The following is a 24353-nucleotide window of genomic DNA, read 5'->3' as shown; positions in this document are numbered from 1 at the left end:
AATGATTCTGATTGCTGCAGACTGGCCTCATCAAACTTGGTTCCCCTTTCTCCATCCCTATCTTATGGATGCACCCTGGATTCTGAACCCACAGCCAGACCTACTGACTCATATGTCAGGGCAGTTCCATCCCTCTCTTCAAACCCTCTGGTTGATCGTTTTTCTCCAGAAGTGGTTCATATTCAATCTTCTTCCCATAAGCCTTCGACCAGGAAGATTTATTCCAGTAAATGGAAAAGATTCTCCATATGGGCTCGTGCAAGGCAAATTGATCCTTATACAGCCCCGATCTCTTCAGTTCTGGAATTTCTTTCCATGCTTTTCAGTCAAGATTCAGCAGCCGCTACCATAAAGGTCCAGTTGGTGGTTATTTCCACTTTTCACGTTGCCAATGAACCCAGTTTAATGGCACATAGACTTTGTAAGGCATTTTTGAAGGGCACTGTGCTGCTTCGCCCTCCAGTCTTTGAACCGGTTATGCCTTGGGATCAAAATTTTGTGCTACAATGCCTCACCACTTCCCTCTTTGAGCCTGCAGCTACTTGTGACATGAAATATTTGACTTGGAAAACTATCTTCTTGGTAGCCATCACTTCAGCCAGACGTGTCTCAGAGCTCCAAGCCTTGTCAATAAGACCACCTTACTTGATTTTTCACAGGGACAGGGTTTCCCTCAGACCAAACTCTTCCTTTATGCCAAAAGTGGCTTTGGTTAGTAATCTCAACCAATCCATTGAACTGACTGTATTTTTTTCCAGAGTTCTCTAATAGGGCAGAATTCAAATTTCACAAGTTGGATGTTCACAGGCAGTTGCAACTTAGAAAATCAGACCAGCAGTTTGTCTCATTTTCAGAAAACAAAATTGGGTCTCCTGTTTCCAAAGTGACTTGTCTAGATGGATCTCTAGTTGTATTTCCTTCATTTATGCCTCAGGTGGTAAGGATTTACCATTTAGGGTGAAGGCTCAGTCTACCCGATCTATGTCTCCCTCTACAGCATTTCAGGCCAGGATGCCTATGGATGATATTTGTGCTGCAGCTACATGGGCATCTCCTCACACCTTTATTACTCACTACAAATTGGATTTGGTTTCCAGAGGCAGATCTTCCTTTGGTTTCAAAGTGCTCAGCGGTATTTTCCACTGAGCCTCCTGGGGTTCAGGTGCTGGGGACGCTGTCCCACGGGTAAGAATGAAGGCAAGATTGGACTACATAACATCAAAAAGTTAGGTACTCACCATAACGTTCGATGTATGTAGTCCATCTCGGCTCACATTCTTACTAACCCCCCCCCTCCATCCCCCATCCTAAAGGTTAGTTCTGGTTTTAGTACTCCTTTTATTATTGGAATGTTTTTTTCCTTCTTTTGTGTCATGTGGATGAAGGGGAGTGATTGTGTGATTGAGCTTGCAGCAAACAAGATCTGGGGAAAGGGAGCAGGGCAGTATGGGATACCTCTTAGCCCAGCCAATTGAAAGACTTCAAGCTAGAGTATGGCCTAGCCGGAGCTGAGGTTCGGCTCCGAACCCACGGGTAAGAATGTGAGGCGAGATGGACTACATACATCGAACGTTATGGTGAGTACATAACTTCTTGTTTTCTTAAATTCACGCACAGTATTAATAAAGAAGGTATTGCTTATTTTGGTACATATATAGAAAACACTGTGGTAGGATTTAAGTCACGCATCTATAGGAAAGATACATTTAGTAATAGCTATTTAGAAAACAACAGTAGTCATCCCAGGAAATTGATGTGAAACATATTGAAAGATCAATGTATAAGAGCAGCCAGGATGACGTCCTGTTACAGTGATATGACAAAAGAAGTGCATTATATAGAAACTCTATTTTCTGAGAGAGGATATCCTAGTGGTTTAATTAATGACATTACTAGATACGTCATAAGTGAATGGGGTAAAAAAGATAAGCCCATATTAGGAAATGAATGTGAGCTAGTAAACACTAAACATGAGGATAGTAAGTGTTCCCAATACAACCAGGCTTGTATAGTGAAATATGGCCCTTAAGCTAATAAAGTTAAAGGTTTGATTTGTAACAACTGGAACATCTTAAAGGCAGATGATGAAATCATACACATTATAGATGACACACCTACATTTGTGCATAAAATGGACAAGAATTTAAAGAAAAACTTTGAGAAGTTTGATGACATTGGGGGAAACAGAAAAACGTACAAAAATGTCCCCCTGCGCGTAAGGAGCTGCCCGGCTCTCCGTGAATAAACCAAAAAGAAAAAATAAGCCAGCAGCAAGTAGACTGAATTCAAACAAAAAGTAGTTTAATAAAAACTACTCAAACAGCATTATGGCATCCTAACACAAACCGGTTTCGGCCACGGTTGTAAACCTAGCCTTCTTCAGTGTACAGCAAGGAGGCTTGTCAAAATTGCTGTATTTAAACAAGTAGAGCCATACTGATTGGTTAAAAAGTTTTTGAACATTTGCTGATAAATAATCAGCATAAATAATGAAAATTAATACATTCAAAATACATTAAGGACCAGAATACATTCAGTAATACTGAAGCTAACTGGAATCCTTCAAATATCACACCTCCAAGTTCATTCCCCCTATGCATCCAACTGTTAACCTCTTTTTGCGAAGTGTACTTAATGAGTTACATTTTAAGCATAACTATGATATACCTATGTCCAATAACATTACTGATGGTGAAAAATCTTGTCTAGAGGAACTTGTACGTAATAAAGAATTGGTAATTATCAACGCAGACAAAGGAGGGGCAGTGGTAGTGTTAGATTGGAGTGACTATGACATTGAAGCACATAAACAACTTAATGATGTTAAGTATTATACAAAAATGCCACTGGACCCCACCTCAGTTTTTAAAAAGGATATTGATGATTTTCTGAACTCTGCTGTTGAAAATGGTATTATCAATAAAAAAACACTCTATCATTTAACTATTACTGATCCCACTAGACAATATATTTATTTTCTACCAAAAATACATAAGGATCTTCTACATCCACCTGGTAGGCCCATTGTGTCAGGTATGGGGTCGACATTGAACCTCTTTCTGAATTTCTAACTATGCATTTAAAGCCTCTGTTGATACATGTTAGATCACGAATACAAGACACTACTCAATTTTTGAGTATTGTAAATGACATGCAGTTAGATTCAGATTGGTGGCTTTGTACCTTGGACGTAAGTTCACTTTACACCAACATTCCACATTGGGGAGGACTTGATGCAATTGAATTTTGGCTCAATGAATCCAAATTATACCAACCTGGATTCAATACTCTTTTGTTAAACTTGACTGAGCATGTTTTGACTAAAAATGTTTTTTTCTACAACCAGGAATGTTACCTACAGATCAGAGGTACAGCTATGGGGGCATCTTTTGCCCCCATATATGCAGATCTGTTTATGGCATATATTGAACAAATTATGATCTATGATGACACTCATAATTTGTTTTTGCCAGAAATTGATATCTGGCGTAGATATTTGGATGATTGCTGGATGGTGTGGAGATCGGATGTTCCATATCTCCAGGAATTTATGGAATATCTGAATGATAACAAATGGGGAATACAATTTACAATTACCTATGACCAAAAATCAATTACATTTTTGGATGTTTTGGTAATTAGAAACAATGATAACACCTTAACAACTGAAACTCATAGAAAATTCCCTCAGTATAATACGATTCTCCACGCATCCAGCTTTCATCCAAAACATATCGCAAAGAACATCCCTAAATCACAATTCATCAGGATAAGGCGTAATTGTTCTGATAATAATACTTTTGTCAATCATGCTCAGGATTTGCATAATAGATTCATTAAGAGGGGCTATAATTCAGGATATGTGACTATGGCTCAGAATTATGCATCTGGTCTACATAGACCTAATCTATTAACATATCAAAAGAAGCCCATCAAGCCTAACAAATTAAGATTTACCACCACATTTGGTAGAAACACTAACAACTTCATTAAGATCATCAGGGATAACTGGAATATACTGGAGGCCGATGTGAGAACTAAAAACATTATTCCTGACAAATGCCTATTCTCTTTTCGAAAAGGCAAGAATTTGGCTGGTCATTTCAATCATTACAAACACCATTATGAATCCATTTTACCGCAGGTGTATCAAACCACTATCTTGGGGGACAAGCTTATAGGTTCCTTTCCATGTGGCCACTGTGTCAATTGTAAGCACATGTTGAAAATCAAGGAGTTTACTAGCAGGAATACCAACACAGTTTTTGACATTACATTTTTTGCCAATTGTAACACGGATTGGGCCATCTATTTGGCTTGTTGCACCTGCCACTCATTTTATGTTGGGCAGACGTCACGACCAGTCAAACTACGTGTCTCGGAGCATCTCAGTGACATCAGATGCAAGAAAATAACCAACGCACTATACAAACATACTCTTACCCATGGTACTGCACAATTTCATTTCACCATTATTGATAAAATTATTGGTGATAGAACTAATAAGAGCGGTTGGCATAATAAACTTGATTTAAAAGAAAAGAAATGGATAACCAAATTGGGTGCATTATTCAATCCAGGTTTAAATGAATGTTTATAAACAAAGACTTGCATATAGGATACATCTTTGTTGTACATTGAATTATGCATAATTGGTGTTTCTATATTTAGATATATACAACAGAATACATATACATGTTATAAAAATATATATATAGATACAGTTAGCTTCAGTATTACTGAATGTATTCTGGTCCTTAATGTATTTTGAATGTATTAATTTTCATTATTTATGCTGATTATTTATCAGCAAATGTTCAAAAACTTTTTAACCAATCAGTATGGCTCTACTTGTTTAAATACAGCAATTTTGACAAGCCTCCTTGCTGTACACTGAAGAAGGCTAGGTTTACAACCGTGGCCGAAACCGGTTTGTGTTAGGATGCCATAATGCTGTTTGAGTAGTTTTTATTAAACTACTTTTTGTTTGAATTCAGTCTACTTGCTGCTGGCTTATTTTTTCTTTTTGGAAACAGAAAAAAACAGGACATACAGCCAAATGTGGGCACTGTAATCAATGTAGTTACATATATGAAGTGAATAAAATCACACTAGACAATGTAAACAGATCTACAATTACATTTAAACAGGGTAACTGCAATTCCAAATGTGATTTATTTTTCTAAGTGCATGGAGTGTTTGGGCTTTTATGTAGGAAAAACAGACAGATTTTTGAAAAATAGAATTTATGATCATGTTTATAACATTAGGAAAAAGGATCATAACAATGCTTTGTATAGACATGAAGAGACTAAGGGGGAAAATCATGTTTTTAAATTTGGTATATTAGAATTGGTACACATGAATCCCAGGGGTGGAAACAGTAAAGCTATACTGGGGGAGAAAGAAATAAAGTGGCAACTATTATTGGATGCCTCTAGTCCCCCAGGACTGAATGACAACATCCCCATTAAGCCCATTCTCCGTGCACGCTTATGAATTATTGTTAATTAGAAATAAGAATTCCATGAAGCATTATATGAGTAATTTAATGGTAAATGATCATAACTGTTCTGGATTAATTCATAACTTTTTAAAATGAGAGATACTTTAACAAAGTTCAGAATATGTTTTTTTTTTTTTTACATAGCTTCATGAATTTTTTTAAAAGGTCTTGTAAATTGCTTCAAATGCTTTTTAAATGTTTTTTAATTTTTTTAAACATTTGTATACATATATGAATTCATGTATATGTTTTGAATTAATTATTTACAGTGAGGGTTAATACCTATGGATTAATATATGATAGGAATTATGGATTACTAGAATCAAATAGTAGTGTTTCTTTAAAATATTTTCACATTTTTATTGGTTCATTTATAATTGGTGCCAAAGCCAAATGTTATATAAACTCTTAGTGTTTTATTTATATGTATTCTGATGAAGTCCACTTGATGTGGATGAAAGCAATAAATACATGTAATTTTTATTAAAGGAGTGTGTTTTTCAGTAGCTGACCACCTTGGGGACTTGTTCGTTGGTGCTTGAAGTAGCATATTTGGTGTATATTCTGTATTTCCATTCTCCCTTTTATAAGGGAGGGTGATTGGATGTGCTCGACAGATCACCGGGACTTGCATTATCACATCAAAATGGACAAACGCTCCAGGAGTCTGCTTCGCGGCAGGAGCCAATCATTACCAGTTTCATGCCCTGCCGTTTGGTCTCTCTACAGCCCCCAGAGTGTTCATAGAGTGCATGGCAGTGGTTACAGCTCACTTAAGACTGCAAGGATTCCGGGTGTTTCCATATTTGGACGATTGGCTCCTTATCGCCCCCACCAAACATCTTCTGGTAACAGTCCTGCAATACACGCTTTCTCTGGCAGAAATTTTGGGGATAACTGTGAACTGGGAGGAATCCAATCTTACTCCGGTCCAGCAGATAGAATTAATTGGAGCAGTTTGTGACACCTGATCCTGTCTGGAGTCGCTCCCAGCTCACAGACTGCAGAGATTGAGGCTTCAGCTCCGGGTGATGCTCTGTCAAAACAAAGTCTCAGCGAGAGAGGTTTTTCAGGTCCTAGGATCCATGGCAGCCTCCATACCAATAGTGCCTCTTGTGAAAAGGCACATGCGAATTCTCCAGTAGTTTTTACTCTCTCAGTGGGTCCTGGATCATCACCATTTATGTTTTCAGATTCAGATAACCAACTTTTGCAAGCAGGACCTTCTTTGGTGGATATGGCCAGACACAGAACTTTGGAGCTGCCCATTCCAGTCCCCTCAGCCCAAGGACATTGTGACCATGGATGCTTCCCTGATAGGGCCTCCTCATCTCCCCATCAAACAACAAATGCAGCAGCTATTATGCCCTATTCCCCCCAAAGGGGGTATCGCCGAGAGATGCTCTGATTCACTATTGGTCCACGGGACTACTTTATGCCTATCCCCCCATTCCTCAATTCCACAATTCATAAAGAAAGCTATTCGATTGAAATGCAAAGTGATCCTCATAGCCCCCTTTTGGCCTCGACAAGTTTGGTTCCCCTTCCTTCGACCTCATCTGTTATATCCACAGTGGATTTTGGACTCTCTTCCAGACCTGATTTCTCACCCCCAAGGGTTGAGTCACCCGAACCTGTCCAGTCTCAAGCTGACAGCTTGGTTTCTCCACTTCTGTTAGTTGCCAGGCAGGATGATCTCTCCTCACCTGTTCATGACATTATTCTGGCCTCTCATAAACCATCCACCAGAAGATTATATCGGGACAAATAGAAAAAAGTTCTCTATTTGGTCAAAGTATTTGGCTCCAGTCACAGCGGTTTTTTGAAGATGGAGCTGCAGCCTCTACCATACGAGTACATCTGGTTGCAATTTCAAATTATCATATGGGCTGGATGGTACTCCTCTCATATCACTGCATTTATGTAAAACTTTTCTCAAAGGAGTTTCTCACATTAGACCTCCAGTCAGACAGCCTATAGAGCCATGGAACTTCATGTTAGTTCTCCAGTCTTTGACTCAACCCCCCTTTGAACCCACAGCAAAATGTGACCTCAAATTCTTGTCATGGAAATGTCTCTTCTTGGTAGCCATTACGTCAGCTAGATAAATTTTGAAGCTTCAGGCATTATTCACCAAAAGACCCTATCTAATTTTCCACAAGGACAGAGTATCCCTCCGATCGAACCCACCTTTTCTTCCCAAAGTTGTTTCTGACATCTCCATTAATCAGTCTGTTGACCTACCAGTCTATTTCCTTTTCTGGGCCTAGAATGGGAAATTTTGTCTCCAAGGTCACTATCAAAATGGCTAAGGGACTGCATACATGTCGCTTATTCATTTGAAAAAGAACCTTTACCACAGAGTATTAAAGCCCATTCCACTAGATCTATGGCAACATCTGTAGCCTTCCATTCCAGGGCTTCTATGGATGATATTTGCGCAGCAGCCACTTGGGTTAAACCTCACACTTTTATCAATCATTGCAAATTGGATGTGGTCTCCAGAGGGGGAGCTGCCTTTGGCTCAGTGGTACTCAGGAACACTATTCCATAAGGGCTGTCCAAGGATCTCAAGGTAGCTGAGGATTCTGTCCCATAAGTGATGAATGGAAAGAAGATTAACAACATCAGATAAAAAAGTTATGTCTTACCATATACCATTCATCACTTCCCACACTCCTTCCCCCACCAAAGGCTCCTGAGGAATACATTGGGTCCAAGTGGTGTCTTAGGGCATTTGCGCAGAAATGGCCTCTGCTTTACTTGTATAACATGGGCAAACTTGATCTGAGGTAACAGGGAGAAGGGCATTGTGGGTAGCAGCTTAGCTCGAGAGTTTTTGGTTGGCGCGGGATTGGTATTAGGCCGACTCAGTTCCAATGGCTCAGAACCGAACCTATCAGTGATGAATGAAAGAAGATCAACAACACAGATGGAACGTTATGGTAAGACATAACTTCTTTTTTCTCTGTATAATTCCTCTGACTTATAATTGTTGCTGCTGTTGTTGTTGGTGGTGGTATTGTTCATTGGTCGTTATGGCTGATAAACCCACTTGGTTTAAAAAATGTACTAAGTGAAGACATAAATTGCTGGTTTCTGATGCCCACACACTTTGTGTTTATTGCCTGCGCCCTCTTCGTTTACAAGAGGATTGCGCAATTTGCCATGTCTTCAACCCCTTTGCTTTTACAGAACTTAAGAACAAGTTGATTTTGAACCATTTCATTCCTTTATCCTTTGGAGAAGACATATCTGAGTCTCCTAAAACTTATTCAAAATCTTCTTCTTCTGACTCTTCAAGAAAGAGAAGTCAAAAGGACTTGGTTTCAACCCCAGATCCAAAATAACTGAGAGTGCAGAAGCATACAGATTCATCGGAGCAGACCTTCTCAGTACTACCAGATCTGACCCTGACAAAGTTGGTTCAGACACATGTTAAACCATCGGATTCTACTCTATAGGATCTGACACCGACAGACGTTATCAAGTTGCAGTTCCTTCCATGCACCAGATACTCCTCATCTGTGTATCCACTTCCTGATAGGCTCCACTCTCCCTTTTTGCAGAGACTGACATCTCCATCCATTCACTGTACTCACTCTTCCAGAAGCCTCGCAGAAGATGATGTGGAGAGAGTGGTGAAGAAGATCCTCTCGGTGCAGGGACAGATTGGTTTTCCTTTGGCGCCTGCCCTTCTCAGTCAGTTTATCCATCCTTCCACATCACCGCCTTTGCAAATTCCTCCTTTGACACTTTCTTTTGCTTTGGAGTCCTAGGATCCTAGCCGTCCGGATCCATCAGCCTCAGACCCGACAATTTCAGTATCATAATATTTGAGATCCTCTCTGAGACCTCTGGTCCACTCAGATCTGGAGAGCTCTTGGAGCCAAAGTCTGCCTGTCAGATCCAGGATGCAGCATTCCACTCCAAAGTTTTCTGACCCATATCGGTGCCTCAGAGCCTCGGCACTGGACAGTTCAGCTCTGAATTCCACCTCAGGGGTATTCCCATTGGAGAAGAGGGATGTGTGTGACGATTTAGAAGCTCACCTTCTTTGATCAGAACTCCTCTTCTGCTCCTTCGAGCTCTGCCTTTGAGGCTGCAAAGAGAGTTTTCTGTGTCTCAACAGATCTGATAGAGCCTTCCCTCTCAGATCTTAGACATTCTAACTTTTTGTCTAAGCATCAAGAGCCTCTCCACTTCTCTCCACAGAGGCATCCAGTACAAAGACTCAGGTTCCCTCTCAGGGAATTCTGATTTCCTCTTACTATATCTCCCCAGAGCATCCCACTGAGGAGGTGCTTTTAAAGAGGATGTGTAAGAGGAAGCAAATAGACTCCCTACAGGAGTCCATCACTGAAGATGATGAAGGGGAAGTGTCCCCACCTTCACCTCCTGAAGATGTCTCATTTGGAGACATCCTGGAAATTCTTAAACAGAGAGGTGGCTAGACTCCCTCCAACCCTACAACTGAGGAATCTGTTCACCTGGAGACCTTTGGTAGTGGACCCTATACCTACTGGGTGACTCGGCCCACCAGTAAAGCTCATTGATATGATCTCTTAATAGGCATGGAAGGAACCCATCTCGATAGAACCCATATCTCGGATACCAGACAGGATAATGGCACCACCTGAGGACAGACAGTTCTGGGGGAAAAGGGTTCCAGTTTATGCCATGGTCATAGCTGTGGCCACGAAGAAAGAGCTCACCAACAAGAGTTTCACTGCCCCCCCCCAAACAGGGAGTCACAGATGATGGATAGATTAGGGAAGCATGTCTTTGCGTCATCGGCCTTTGCACTAAGGTCACTGAACTATTTGGCACACTTTATTAGACTTCAGAGGGATGTGACTAAGGAGTTGTCAAATACTCTAACAGGAGCCATTTCTGAAGAGGTTCAAGATTTTGTAATAACGCAGTTGGCAACCATACATTCTATGTCCAACTCTTCTATGAGGTTAGTTTCCAACATAGGGGAAGGAACCTCAAGAGCAGTAGGTTAAGGCACTTGCGTGAGGAGACAGGGCTGGATGCGCTTGTGCAATTTTGCAGAGCCATTTAAGTCCTCTTTTTTCAAGGTTCCTTTTGACAGAACTACACTGTTTGGCCCTAAAGTAAAGGAAACACTGCCCAGGTGTGAGAAGACTGGAAAGACCTTATCTGCACTGGACGTACATTTTTTGGTCCTATTCCAGGAATGAGTGCAGTAGCTGGAAGATGTGGTTTAAAAAGTCTCAAGGTCCTTTCCAAGACACACATGGAGGAGATTTTCCCAGGGGCAGGGGGAGGAATTGTAATGGATGATGAAGCCATCATGGCAGAGGTGACCCGCAAAACCAGCGTTCACAAGAATCTTTCTTTGACAAACCCTATCAGCACTCCTGAATGGAGGCCCGACTGTCCTGCTCTGGAGACGTCGGGGGGGGGGGGCATTTATCCTTGTACCATAGAGTCTGGCTAGATTTAACAAAAGATACTTGGATGCAGAGCATTATTTCCAGAGGTTATATAATATTTTTTTCCATTCCACCTCCAATTCCAAGAAAAATCCTCGATGTTCCACCCAGTCAGAGGGATCAAGCAGCAATTTAAATTCAAAAGCTGCTAGAAGAAAAGAGTCATCCAAGAGGTCTCACTAAACCAAATAGGATCCTGAATTTACTCAAGGTTCTTTTTAGTGCCAAAGAAAACAGGGAACTGGAGACCAATTTTGGATCTCACTAATCTAAACAAATCAGTTCATCGAACCAAATTCCAGATGTTCATGGTTCAGTCCATTCTACCCTTTCTGGGAAAGGATGACTGGATGTGCTCTATAGATCTTCTGGATGCCTATTATCTTATAAAAATGAACAGGTGATCCTGAAAGCACCTGTGCTTCTGGCTGGGAGCCAGTCATTTCCAATTCAGAGTACTGTCCTTCAGACTCACCACAGCCCCCAGGGTGTTCACCAAATGCATGGCAGTAGTAGCAGCTCACCTCAGACTGCAGGGATTCCAGGTGTTTCCCTGCCTGGATGACTGGCATATTTCCACTCCTATCAGGCATCAGCTCATACATGCAAGAGATCAGGTGCTCCAGACTTGCACTGTTCTGGGGATAACCATAAACTACAACAAATCACAACTACAGCCAACTCAGACATTGGAGTTTATAGGAACACTTCTCAGTACAAAATCTGCCATCGCTTCTTCTCCACCACACAGAGTTCAGACAATAAGATCCCAGGTCAAGAAAAGTATGGTGAGAGTACCTCAAGTTCAGCCCTTCTAACCCTTTGGACTCTAGACTTGATGGATGTGGCAGTAACTTTAGTCCCATTAGCCAGGTTTTGCATGAGTATTCTTCAGTGGATGCTGGCTACTCGGTGGTCAATCTTTTATCAATCGATGTCATACCAGATAAGTATTACCCAGAAGTGTAAAAGAGATCCGAGTTGGTGGATTCAATCAGACCAAATACTTCAAGTACATCCTTTCATTCCCCAACAGCCCAAGGCCGTAGTGACTGCGGATGCTTCCCAGATGGGGGGGCATTGTCTGGGAAAACAGTCCAGGGTACTTGGTCCCCTGAGGAGGTCAGTTTGCACATAAATGTCCTGGAGATGCGAGCGGTGCTCTTAGTGTTGCAGGCATTTCAAATTGCTCTTTCCTCTGGGACAATTGCAATTCAAACAGGCAACATGCCAGTTGTATGGTATATCAGCAAAAAAAGGGGGAACCAAATCCTACCCATTGTGTTGAGAAGCTCTGAGGGTCTGACAGTGGGTGATCTCTTCCAAGTGCTTTCTATTAGCACTGCACATTCCGGGGAAATCCAGTGTGATAGCAGACAAACTGAGCAGGTGCATTCTTCCCCATGAATGGTCCCTCAACGAAGCAGTGACATTCGGGATTTTCTATCGATGGGACCAGCCTTGCTGCAACCTCTTTACCTAAACAACAAGTGCAGCAACTAGTTTGCCCTAATTTCTCCACAGAGGAAGTCACCGAGGGATGGTCTACTCCATGATTAGCCCACCGGTCTTCTCTATGCTTATCCACCAATTCCATTCATCCTGAAATTTCTACAGAAAGCTGCCACGTCAAAGAGCAAAGTAATCCTTATTACACCCTATTGGCCCCAACAAATTTGGTTTCCCTTCCTTTGGCCTCACCTAGTTCAACCACAGTAGAACCTAGATCTGACTCCAGACCTCCTGTCTCACCCAACAGGTATGACACATCCAGATGTACCAGACTTCAAGCTGACTGCTTGGCTTCTCCAATTCCATTTATAGCCAGACAATCCATGCTCTCTTCACCTGTTCGCCATATAATTTTATCTTCCCATAAACTATTGACAAGAAAAATATATTCCAGTAAATGGAAAATGTTCATTATTAGGGCACAACAGCACAATTTTGGCCCTTTTTCACACCCTATCAATTGCATTTCTTGAGCACTTATTTCTAAACGGTGCTAGTTATTCAGCCATTAAAGTGCAACTGGCAGCAATTTCCAGTTATCACACAGGATTTAATGACTCCTTTATAGCTTCTCACAAGTTGAACAAGACTTTCTTAAAAGGTGCTCTCCTCCTAAGATCTTCTTTTAAAGATCCTGCTCCTCCATGGGATTTAAATCTGGTGCTGCAGTCTCTCTCGCAATCCCCTTTTGAACCAGCAACTACATATGACCTAAAATGTCTTACATGGAAAGCAATTTTCTTGGTTGCCATTACTTCTGGAAGAAGAATCCACCCTGGAACTAGGTAGCTAGGGACTCTGAACCCAATAGTTAAGGACAGAATGAAAATTGACATCATCAGATAAAGGAGTTATATAATCACCATAACAGCCCATCTGTGTTGTCCATTTTCATTCTTTCTCAACTCCCCTCCCATCCACCCCCATCCTAAGAGGAACGAGTGTTTACAAGATCCCTGTATACTTGTTTTTTTTTATGTATGACTTTTAGATATGGCTTCTCCAGTAATCTTTTTCATCTTTCACTCTCTACTAAGCAGCAAACAAGATCTGAGGTATTTGGGGGAGGTGCACTGTGGGTAAGGGAGAAGCTTGAGAGATTTGGTTGTCGCAAGCTTTAGCAATGGCAGAGTCATATCCAATGGTTCAGATCCAAATCCAATAGTTGAGGAAGAATGAAAATGGACAACACAGATGGAACGTTATGGTGAGTTGCATAACTTTTTTTTATTAAAAAGCAAATGGGACACAATATATTGCCTGATAAGTGCTTTCATCAATATAGTCAGACTTTTTCAAATTTTATTTAAGTATAATTGCCTGCAAAGCAACCATTTATTTGCATACTGCACTTCATTTAGTCAGCCTTTAATCAAGTAATGGCTCTGCCCCCCTCCATATTTCTAAATGGCATTTACTTTGACCACTTTGTAAATCTACAACTTATAGTGCTTTTTAACCATATAAGACTGTATAGCTAGCTATAACTTTAAGATCTGATGTTGTCCTTTTCATTCTTCCTTAACGAATGGGTTACCGATCCGATCCTAGTTTCTGACTCAGCCATACACTTCAGACTTTGGATCCAACCCGTAAGCTCCTCTCTCTACCCATAATTCTGTAGTCCATCCTCAGTACCTCAGATCAAGTTTGGTGCCATAAGATCTCCATAAAATAGTTAAAGAAAGGGATAGCTCAAAGAATGGGGCTCAAACCCGGAACTATAAGTTGCAATAAGAAATCCAGTAGGTTCCTCCAGAAGATATAGAAAGGGGACAACACAAATGCTTGGTTATGGTAAGTAAGTAACTTTCATGTATGCATCCACTTTACACAGTCAAATATGTGTAAATATAAGCTGTAAGTTTATTTTATTTTGCATAATATATATATATATATATATATATATATATATATATATATATATATATATATGTAATACACATGCAATACACATACATATTTCTTTCTCTTTTTGTATGTATGTATATATATATATATAATATATATATATATACTGTTTTTGTATGTGTGTGTGTATATATATATATATATATATATATATGTGTGTGTGTGTGTGTGTGTATATATATATATATATATATATATATATATATATATATATATATATATATATATATATATATATATAGGGTCCCTATCAGATAGTCAAACGTTTGCAAGTTCGAACCTCATATGGTCGAGACCATAAGTTTGAATTTCCAGAAGGTTGAGCGTTTCAACAGAAATCTCCATAAGGGGAGGTTTCCATTTTGTTCAATGTGGTGCGATCTCGGAGGTGGTATATTTAAGTAGCGGGGGGTGATGGGCACAGGCCCCCACGTGGGTGGTACAGGGGAGCTTGCCCCCTGCTTGCAACAGTTTATTTTGTTTTCTTTTTTTTGTTTTTTACCCATAGTCGGAAGTTTTTTTTAAATTCGAACAGGATGGTTAGGAGATTTTGTGTTCAAAGTTATTAAACTTCGACTATGTGATATAGACCCATACATATCTATGTGTGTGGGTGTCTATGTGTGTGTATAATTATTTTATTCATCTCTGTAAGTGCTTAATCAGCATTCCAGTATACTTCAGTCTACTACTATTTATCTGTTTTGTTTTTTATTTTCTGTCCCTTTCTTGTGCTGTACAATCCTTCCTGGATGTTTTCCCAGCTTCCATGCATACCAGTACTCCAATTTATCCTTCCAAGTACCCATGGCTTAACACTTTTTCAGATTTGCCCCCTGGCTCCTCAGGAAATTGATCTCTACTTTAGCTAACTTAGAGAACAAGGGAGCTGTCTGTGTGAAGCCATTATCCGTATCGCATTGGTTAAAGTTCCTACATTAGGAAGTGGCTGATAAAGTAATATCAGAGACATTATTGCCATACTCTGCCCCATCCCATTATCTAAATAGATGCCCAGTGTGAGGCTGATGATCTCTACCAGATCTCACACATGCATTGGGCTTCCCCAAAATTTCCCCCAGAAGTAGTAGAGCTGCCCATTGGCTGCTTTAGCCTGTATCCCCATTCAGCTTGAGCAACTGCTTGTATCTGCTGCACAACTCAGACTCCTTATCTGTGTGCCATTAGGCCACCTACAGCCTATTGTTCATTTCATGTTGTCCTTATGTTTCCAAGTTGACTATTTATCCTGTAATATAAAAACAAGTTTTGTGTGTTTATTTTATGAACACATTCTTATGTTTAGAAAACATTTGCATCTTTTGTAGTCACTTGACAATTATCTTAACACAGTTTGATATAAAGTTTTATTAAACGGTTTAAGGTAAGACTTACTAGAAGTCATATATAGAGATTTAAGATGAACTAAAAGTCTGTGTCTAAACAAACCCATTAATCTGAGGATTTCCAAGATTGGCTGCACACTGAGCACAGTGTGAAAACTGTAAAGTTATTAACAAAGCCAGTAGAAATTAAAAATTTGCATAAAATGTAGTTCCTGACAAGTAATTAACATTGCCTGTATGCCAGCAATAAGAGATTTGGAGAAAGTAAAAGAAAAGTAATGAGGAAAGGAAAAGAAAAAGCTCTGGTTGGGAAGAGCAAAAACCTTGCAGCAGCTCAGCAAAAAGCAGTTAAAGTTTTAGCTTTAGTACAGAAGATGGCCCCAGTAATTTATAGGGAAAATAAATTAAATCACCTGGAATACATAAATAAGTGAAACAGTGGGGAAATATATACATTCAAATGACAAAAGGCTGAAGAAATAGAAGTTTTAACTAGCTGTTCAAATGAACTGATAAAACTGCAGAAATCTGGCATTCAGATGAAAGAAAAATTGGCTGAACATATGGCTTTTCAAGAGTAACTGTTTTAAAACATAGTAAAGTTAAAAGACAAAGCATGCAGAGAAAACCTTTGATTTTCAGCAATACCAGATGAACTGGAAGAAATAGACTACATTAATTTTATGAAAGTGCTAGTTTGTTAATCAAGAATACACATTGTGAGTAGGCTGCAAATTTGGCCATTAGAAAGCAGGCAAGACTGACATTAATAAAGATGCAAACATACCAGCAGAAAGAGCTTGTCCTGATAAAACTAAGGAAAAAGGGGAAAGGATTAAAAATTGGAGACACCAGAATTTTTGTGGAAAGTGATTATTTGCTGTACAACTAAAAGAAGAGAAACAAGTTTATTCTGGCAGTCAGAGGGTGTTGAGAGGTGAGTGAAAGATTGACGCTTTTATATCCAGTTATCTTCAGAATACTTTTTCCCTGGAGGATTGAATGCATTTTTGGATGCACAACAGGCTAAGGAGGAAATAAAAAAAAAATTAGCCAACAGAGAGTGAGACAACAAGCTGAAGGGCTCTCTGCTTCTCATTCTTCTTACAACAGCAACACCTACAGAGAGACTTTGCCATTAAAATATTTTCCTTGTTCCAAATGATAATGCTTGAGTGACAGAAAAAAGCCTGGGAGATGAAAAATCAGGAGTACATTGGACTTGAACCAGAGACCAGTGTTGGGAGTATTAGATAACCAGTAACAATGAGGAATTAGTGAGTAAATGGGAGAACCATAAAAAATCAATCCCATTAGATGTCATTTAGACATGTGAACTGCGGTTCTGCATGAAAAACTGGTTAAAATAAGACTGGATGTTTATTAGCTGTGAAAATTGGTGGGACAGGTTGAAAGCATAAACCCCACTTTGCTATTGCAGTTTAAAAGAACGTTGAAGGGACTGTAAAAGTTGGTATAAGTAAAAGAAAATGTTTCATTATTAATATTTGTATAAAATGTCATGACATAAAATGTACATTATATTGTAAAGCAGTTCTGTTTAGTATGCAGTCAGAGGTATTTTAAATGTGAGTTGGGGGAGTTTTATCAGTGACTGCAGTATATTCTAATGATATTAAAATAAGAAAGTATATTGTTTATTAATTGTAATATATCCAGGATTTACACTGGGATTAGATAAGACTTGAATGAAGTAAGCTAAAGTTAATATAGTATTGAGATCTTGGGTTGTTGGCCCGATGTAAAAGTATGCTGATCAAAATATATGTAGAACTAAAATATAATTTCACCTATTTTATAGAGGTGGATATTTAGTCTAATGTCCTTGGTTTAAGCTATAGACTTTTTGTTAGCAAATAAACTTGGAAAAAAAGAAGACAAAATGATGAAACCAGGAACATTCAGCTTTTTTGCATTTGCAAAGTTATTGGCTGATTTTTTTTTCAATTGGCACCGGCTTTTAGCTGGAGAAAGAATAAATAAGTAGAATCAATCATGAGAGGTTAAACCTATGAGTTCTGCATGAACTCTGCAAGGGTTCTTTCTTGCATTTATAAAGTTACTAGCTTTTTTTTCCATTAGCATATGCTTTTTGTTGGAAACAAGAAGTGTGCAAGTGCAAGCAATTAATCATGAAAGACCTGAACAGTGTGATCTGAGAAAAGTGTACGAGGTGCAGTATAGTTAACTTGTAAATGGAAATTAGCAAGCAGTTCATTGAAAGCAAATCAAATTTGAAACTGTTAAAACCAAATAGTTGTGCAAATACTTGTCTGTCAAGCAGCCTTAATTAATATCTTACATATAGCAATATACAATTTAATTTATTTGTTTAAGGGTAGCCAGTGCTCATTTTCTTAAAGCTAAAACTTAAAATGTACTAAAAGCATGCAAGTATTTTTTCACATTTGGGAGGGTAATAGAGAAATTATACGGATATATAGCAGCAATGTGTGTAAATGGGAACGCAGGTGTCTGACATGAACTTTAGCATGTTTTCCCCTCACTTTAGTATAAGTAATGATTGTGGGTACAGCTGCTGCTGCTCTGGGGCAGTTGCTCCTATTTGGTGGGGTGAACATCTTTGTTTGGAAAATATAGAGAGTTACATGTTTTTGAATTAAGAGGGATTGGAGATTTGAAAATGTAAAAACCAAACCAAATGCAAATTCGGTAACCCGAAAATAACTTGAACAAAACAACTACTCAGCGACCGAAAAAAGATGAAAGTAGCCACACAGCCAGATAGTATTTTAGTACTTTCTTCCACTTTATTATAAACGTGGACTTCCTCAGAAAAACCAGGAAGCCTCCCTACATCCTGGTTTTATACTCAAAAAACAGGAAATGATGTAATTCTGTTGTTACAATGATGTTACTTTGGAACTGAAAAACAATTGGATGCACTTCTTAAAATTGTCGTGTGTTCTCGTGTGTGTTCCCATTCCCCTGTGGCATGTGTTCCCAGGCACGTACACCCCCGTGTGCCAATGTGCTGGGGTGAGTGTGTGAGTGAGAGAGTGTGCGTGTGTGTGTGTATATGTATATGCACAGGTGAGTGTGTGTATGTGGGGGGTGTGTGTGTGTGTGAGAGAGTCCTTTGAAGTCTCTCTCTCACTCACACACTCACACTCACTGTAACAACAGAATTACATCATTTCCTGTTTTTTGAGTATAAAACCAGGATGTAGGGAGGCTTCCTGGTTTTTCTGAGGAAGTCCACGTTTATAATAAAGTGGAAGAAAGTGCTAAAATACTATCTGGCTGTGTGGCTACTTTCATCTTTTTTCGATCGCTGAGTAGTAGATTTGAAAATGTATTTAGTTTTTTTGTTGTTGTTGTTTCTTGTGGAAATGAAAAGTCTGGGGAAATATGACATTGGTTCAAATAGAGATGAGAAGAAAATATGCATGCATGATCAGCCTGCTAGACATTAGTGTGTGTGTATGTATGTAAACTGCAAGAAGAAAACATATATAAAAAAGAAATATATTCAAAAGATCTTTTATGTATAATATGAGTGAGTAATAGCTTTTTATCAGAATGGCTGCTTTGTCAATATTAATGTGGAATGTAAATGGTTTGCAGGTAAAGACAAAAAGCAATAAGTGTTGAGTTAAACTAAGAAATGTAAGGTGCAAATAGCAGTGCTATAGAGGACACAGTTGGATAAGTGTGAGCATGTGATTTAACTAGGAAAGATTTCAGGAAAGAGAAAGTAATACAGATTGTGAGAGGGGATGCAATAGTAGTAGAAGAGGAAAATGGATAATGGTAGATTTGTGGCAGTGAGGGCTTATTAGCAGTGGAGGAGGATTACATTGGCAGGTGTTTATATTCTACCTAAAAGTACTGTTATGGAGTCTGGGGGAGTTTGGGAGAAATAATAAGCTTTCAGCAAAGACTAGTATTTTGGGTGCCGATTGGAAACTGATATGCAATAGTGAGGATGTAATGGGGAACAGGAAAGGGAAATTATAATAAGATAGGTTTCTGAAGATGTGTGTGGGCATACTTCGTATTGAAGATGTGAATTTAGTATTAGAAACACAGAATTTACTTATTATTCCCCAAAGTGCAATAAATGAGTTAGACTGGATAGAAATTACATTTCACAGGAGGATGCTTATTTAATTGAAAGCTTTGACACATATCCAATAACTGTTTCATATCATGCACCAGTAAAGACTAAGATAAATGTGATGGGCAGTGAAAGAAAAAGGAGACTGTATATAATGCATTTGACAGATTCAGTTTGGGTTTTGTTAGTAGGGCAATAGTAGTATTTGTGTTCTCTGACAGAATAATAGGGTTAATAAGCATATGAAATGAGTCAGAGGTAAAAATTAGGGTGGGAGGGTTCCTCTCTGAGAAGCTGTGTTTGAACAGAGGGGTCAGGCAGGGATGTCTTTTTCCCCCCACTATTTCCTTTATACTTAGAGCCCTTGGCAAAAATAAATAAATAAATAAAGGCTTCACAAATTCAAGGAATTAACTAGTATGACACTCAAGGAAAGATCATTTTATTTACAGTTGATAGTATTTTGTATTTGATAAATCCAGAAAAGTATATTTCTGTGTTGCGGAACATTTTAAGACAGTTCGCTTTTTTCTGGATGTTAAATAAACCAATATAAAACAAAGGCTTTTTTCTGGATGCTAAATAAATCAATATAAAACAAAGGCTATAGGTGTAAACTAAGTACCAATGCATACATTGATTCTGCAAATTTATAAAGGAACAATAGTAACAAATTAGTAAAGCTAAGTATGTAACAAAGTGCAGAATGTTTAGTATTTTCGCACAGAAGTGTTTCCATAAGTAGTGTTATACCTTTAGTAGACTTCAGAGGATTTTCCCTCAGGTAAATCACAAATGCTGAAGGTATGAGGAAAAGGAGAAAGGTAATTGGGAACATTTTTGAGGGATTTCCATAGAGTATTTTGATAGAAATGTTGAGAACAAATGGTTGTAATTAAGGAAATGATTCTTTCGAGCTGGGATATAAGATCTAAATTACAGAGACATAAACTGCATATATGCAAGGCCTTACTAAATTTCATGCTGTTGGCAATCAGAAAAACAGTTACTTAAAAATGGAAATCAGAATCTCTTTCCAATGTAAAGGATATCCCGAATGTTTCAAAGGAGATAAAAGAATTGGAGGTCAAGCCTTTAGAAAAGTGAAGGAGTAAATTTCTTAAAAATAAATAGAGTTTGCAGGAACAACTAATGCTGAAAAATGTTTAGGAAGAGGAGTGTGGTATTAAGTGAAGGCAGGAATTTAGCAACTTATTTAATGTTTGAGTGAATGAAAATTGTTTAAAAAACTTATATGTATATTGCATGACAGTAGCAATGAAAAGCATTATGGCTTGTTTTCTTGAATATTAATTCTTGTAAACCCATATTACAGATTACAATGTGTTAATAAAGACATTAAAATTATTCTAATAACAGTTCTGACGGATATGAAGTTCATGTTTTTATTGTATTCATGTTTTTAGCCAGTTAAGTGAACTGGTCCGAAGACTCACTTCAGTCATAGCCTGAGTCAGACTGGCATAAAAACAAGCAGCAGTGTATAACATGTTATTCGACAGCAAAACACTGAAATAAAATTAAATATTGAATAATATTTTATGGTTTTGAGTAGGGCAATGGAAGCATTTGCATTACCTGATGAAATAATATGGTTAATTAGGAGGATATATAAGGGATTAGAGGCGAGAACTGAAGTGGAAAGGTTCCTCTCTGATCAGTTGTGTCTGAATAGAAGAACCAGGCAGAGGTGTTCTCTTTCACCTTTGTCATTTGCTTTATATTTAGAGCTGTTGTCAAAGAAAATATGGAGGACTCAGAAATTCAAAGATATAATTGGTATGGTATAGGATCATAGAATATTACTCGGCTAATGATCCTAGGGCCCTAACAAGCCCAGCCAAGTTTTACCCTTATTTCCACGATTAGCACCTATCACCTTTGTCCAAGAGGGACATAGGTGGAACCCCTAAAGTGAATACAGTTATCCATCCAATTGTCCAGATTGTGTTTGAAGAGGGCCAATGAGGTGATCTGCTTGACATGAAACGGGAGTCTGTTCCAAAGGTGTGGTAACCTCTGGGAGAGAAATCTGCCCCACCAGCAGGTTCTATTAATGTTGCATACCAGGTTAAGGCCATTAGAATGAGTAACCCGTGCATCATTTGACTTGTGGATGTGCAACATTTCCACTAAAGCAGGGTCAGAGATTGCCTTATATGCAAGGCAGAGATTGCCTCTGAGCAGTCTGTATGAAACAGAATAAAGTGATAGTGATTTCAGACAGTCCTCATAGGACAGATGCTGAAGACCTTGAATTTTTCTTTGAGGAACCTTTGTGGTCTGCCCAATTGCTGCAGGTGCTTGGAAAGGTACATACAAAAAAGGGCATTGTACTTGGTTATTGGCCTGATGAGGGAAGAGGACAGGGAGGTCATAACTTCATTTTTTCTGGAGGCAATGCTCTTACTTATGAGATGAGCAATATAGAATACCCTTCTTACCACTGTAGAGACATGGTAATCAAAGGTAAGGTTTCTTACAATCTGTGTGCCTAGGTCTGTCACCACTGAGTGCATACGTAGGGGTTGTTATTGATGTGGTAATTAGCAGTAACATGACTCTTACCGAAAGGGATGATAATACATTGTTTTGCATTGAGTTTAAGGCCATGCCTTTGGCACCAGTCATTTGTTTGTGAAAGACCCTCTTGTAGGATGTTGACATTGTTTGGAGATTCTGTGACTGCTCCCAGTTTGCAGTCATCAGCAAACTTTGTCAGCCACAGACCTTTAGTTTTAGCTTGCACTTTGGAGAAATAGATTCCAAACAATAGAGGTCCCAGGACTGATCCCTGTGGAACACCACTTGTTACATTTCTGCTGATGGAGGTGGATTCCCTTGTTTTGACTATATGGCCTGTATCAGTGAGCCATTTAGTGACCGCATCTAATGATATATGGGTTGATACCTAGCTGGGTGAGTTTGTCAATTATACCTGAATGGGGAATAGTGTCACAAGCCTTGGCTAAGTCTAGGTAGGCTGTGTGCACATATTTCCCCTCATCATGGGCCATGGTGACTGTCTTGAAGAAGTCCACCAGGTTTAGCATGCATAATCTCCCTTAGACAAATCTGTATTTAATAGGGTCAGGTGTTTGGAGGTTGCCAATGTCTTTGTTGATGAGGTCCATGACGATTCTCTCCATGACCTTGCAGATAAGGCTTGTAAGGTTAATAGGTCTATAGTTGCCAGGGTTAGTGGAAGCACCATCTTTGTGCAAGGGGATAATTGTGGCCTTCTTCCATTCAGCTGTGGTGAAGCCAGTGCTTAGACTATGATTGAAAAGAGTACCCAATGGCATTGCTAATTCTTGTTTGAGCCCATGTAGGATGCATCCTGGGCTGTTATCAGGTCCTATGGATGCTTTGTTCTTGACCTTTGCAAGAGCATTTGTGACCGGTCTTTAGAGATACAGGTTAAAGGAGAGGTGGTAGGAGTATCTTGTTGTATGTGTGGTGGGGAAGGGGGAGTGAAGGTTTCATAGAACCTGTTGGCCAACAGGTTAGCAATGTCCACAGGCTCTGTATATGTGGTATCATTAACTACCAGTTCAGCACAAATCTGAGTCTTTCCTTTTAGGTTTCGGATGTAACTAAAGGATGCCTAATGGTTGTCCTTAGTTGAGGAAGCTAATTTGGATTCATAGCTTCGGAGAACTTCGCAAGGAGTCTTATTTGCTTGTTTAAGCTGAGGAGGGAGTGTTTCCAGTTCGGAGGTCATTCCCTCTTGGACAGAAATTTCTTCCTCTTATTGTAAAACCTATTAATGGCAATTGTCCACCAGACAGGTTTGCTCTTCCTCGAGGAGCTTGTTTTGGTCCTGTCAGGTATGGCCGCATCAGTGCAGTTGTTCATGTGTTTGTATAAAGCATTTGTGTAGAACTTCAAGAAAATTTGGCTTTACTTGCAGAGAATATTATTTTCTAGCTTATAAAACCAGAAAAGGACAGCTCAGTCTTATGGAACATTTTTACATAGTTTCAGGTCTTTTCAAGATATAGAATTACTGACGATAAAACAAAGGCAATAGCTGCAAATTATGTGCCCACACATGAATTGGTTTAGGAATACTCATGTTTATGGGGACACAGTAAGTATTTAGAAGTATAAATTTAAAAAGCTTCTGCTATGGCAGCTGAAGATATGTAGGAAGAGACTTAAAAGATAATAAAAACTGAGAAACTGGAAGCTTTTGTTTATGGATAGATACAAGCATATTCTTCTTTTCTTCTACTGACACCACATCATCATCATTTCCCTCAGCATCTTTCTCCATTGCCATTAAGCAACAACTAGTGCTATCAAATTTATGTTGAATGAGAAACTTTAGCCACTAAATGATAATAACAGTAATAGCAGTAATGTTTTAATCTTGCAGCACTGAGTAACCAGAGGAGATATCCAGCCATACAAAGCAGTGTGAGAACTCCCAAATAAGATGGGAGCATTTGGGGTCTACTTCACCTTGCAGAAGAGAGTGACCTTTGTGA

General features: G+C 39.0%; 1 protein-coding gene across 1 annotated transcript in view; it reads left to right on the top strand.

Annotated features, from left to right (window-relative positions):
* Nucleotides 1-24353, top strand: part of TBCD (tubulin folding cofactor D) — a 3708267-nt gene that overhangs the window by 2970021 nt on the left and 713893 nt on the right. The gene's annotated exons all lie outside the window — the stretch shown is intronic.

The sequence above is a fragment of the Protopterus annectens genome, chromosome 4.part0, assembly GCF_019279795.1.
Source record: "Protopterus annectens isolate FY-2018-M chromosome 4.part0, PAN1.0, whole genome shotgun sequence".
Taxonomy (NCBI): Eukaryota; Metazoa; Chordata; order Ceratodontiformes; family Protopteridae; genus Protopterus; species Protopterus annectens.
Note: the sequence above shows the minus strand (reverse complement) of the source record. Positions and strands in the feature narration are given on the sequence as shown.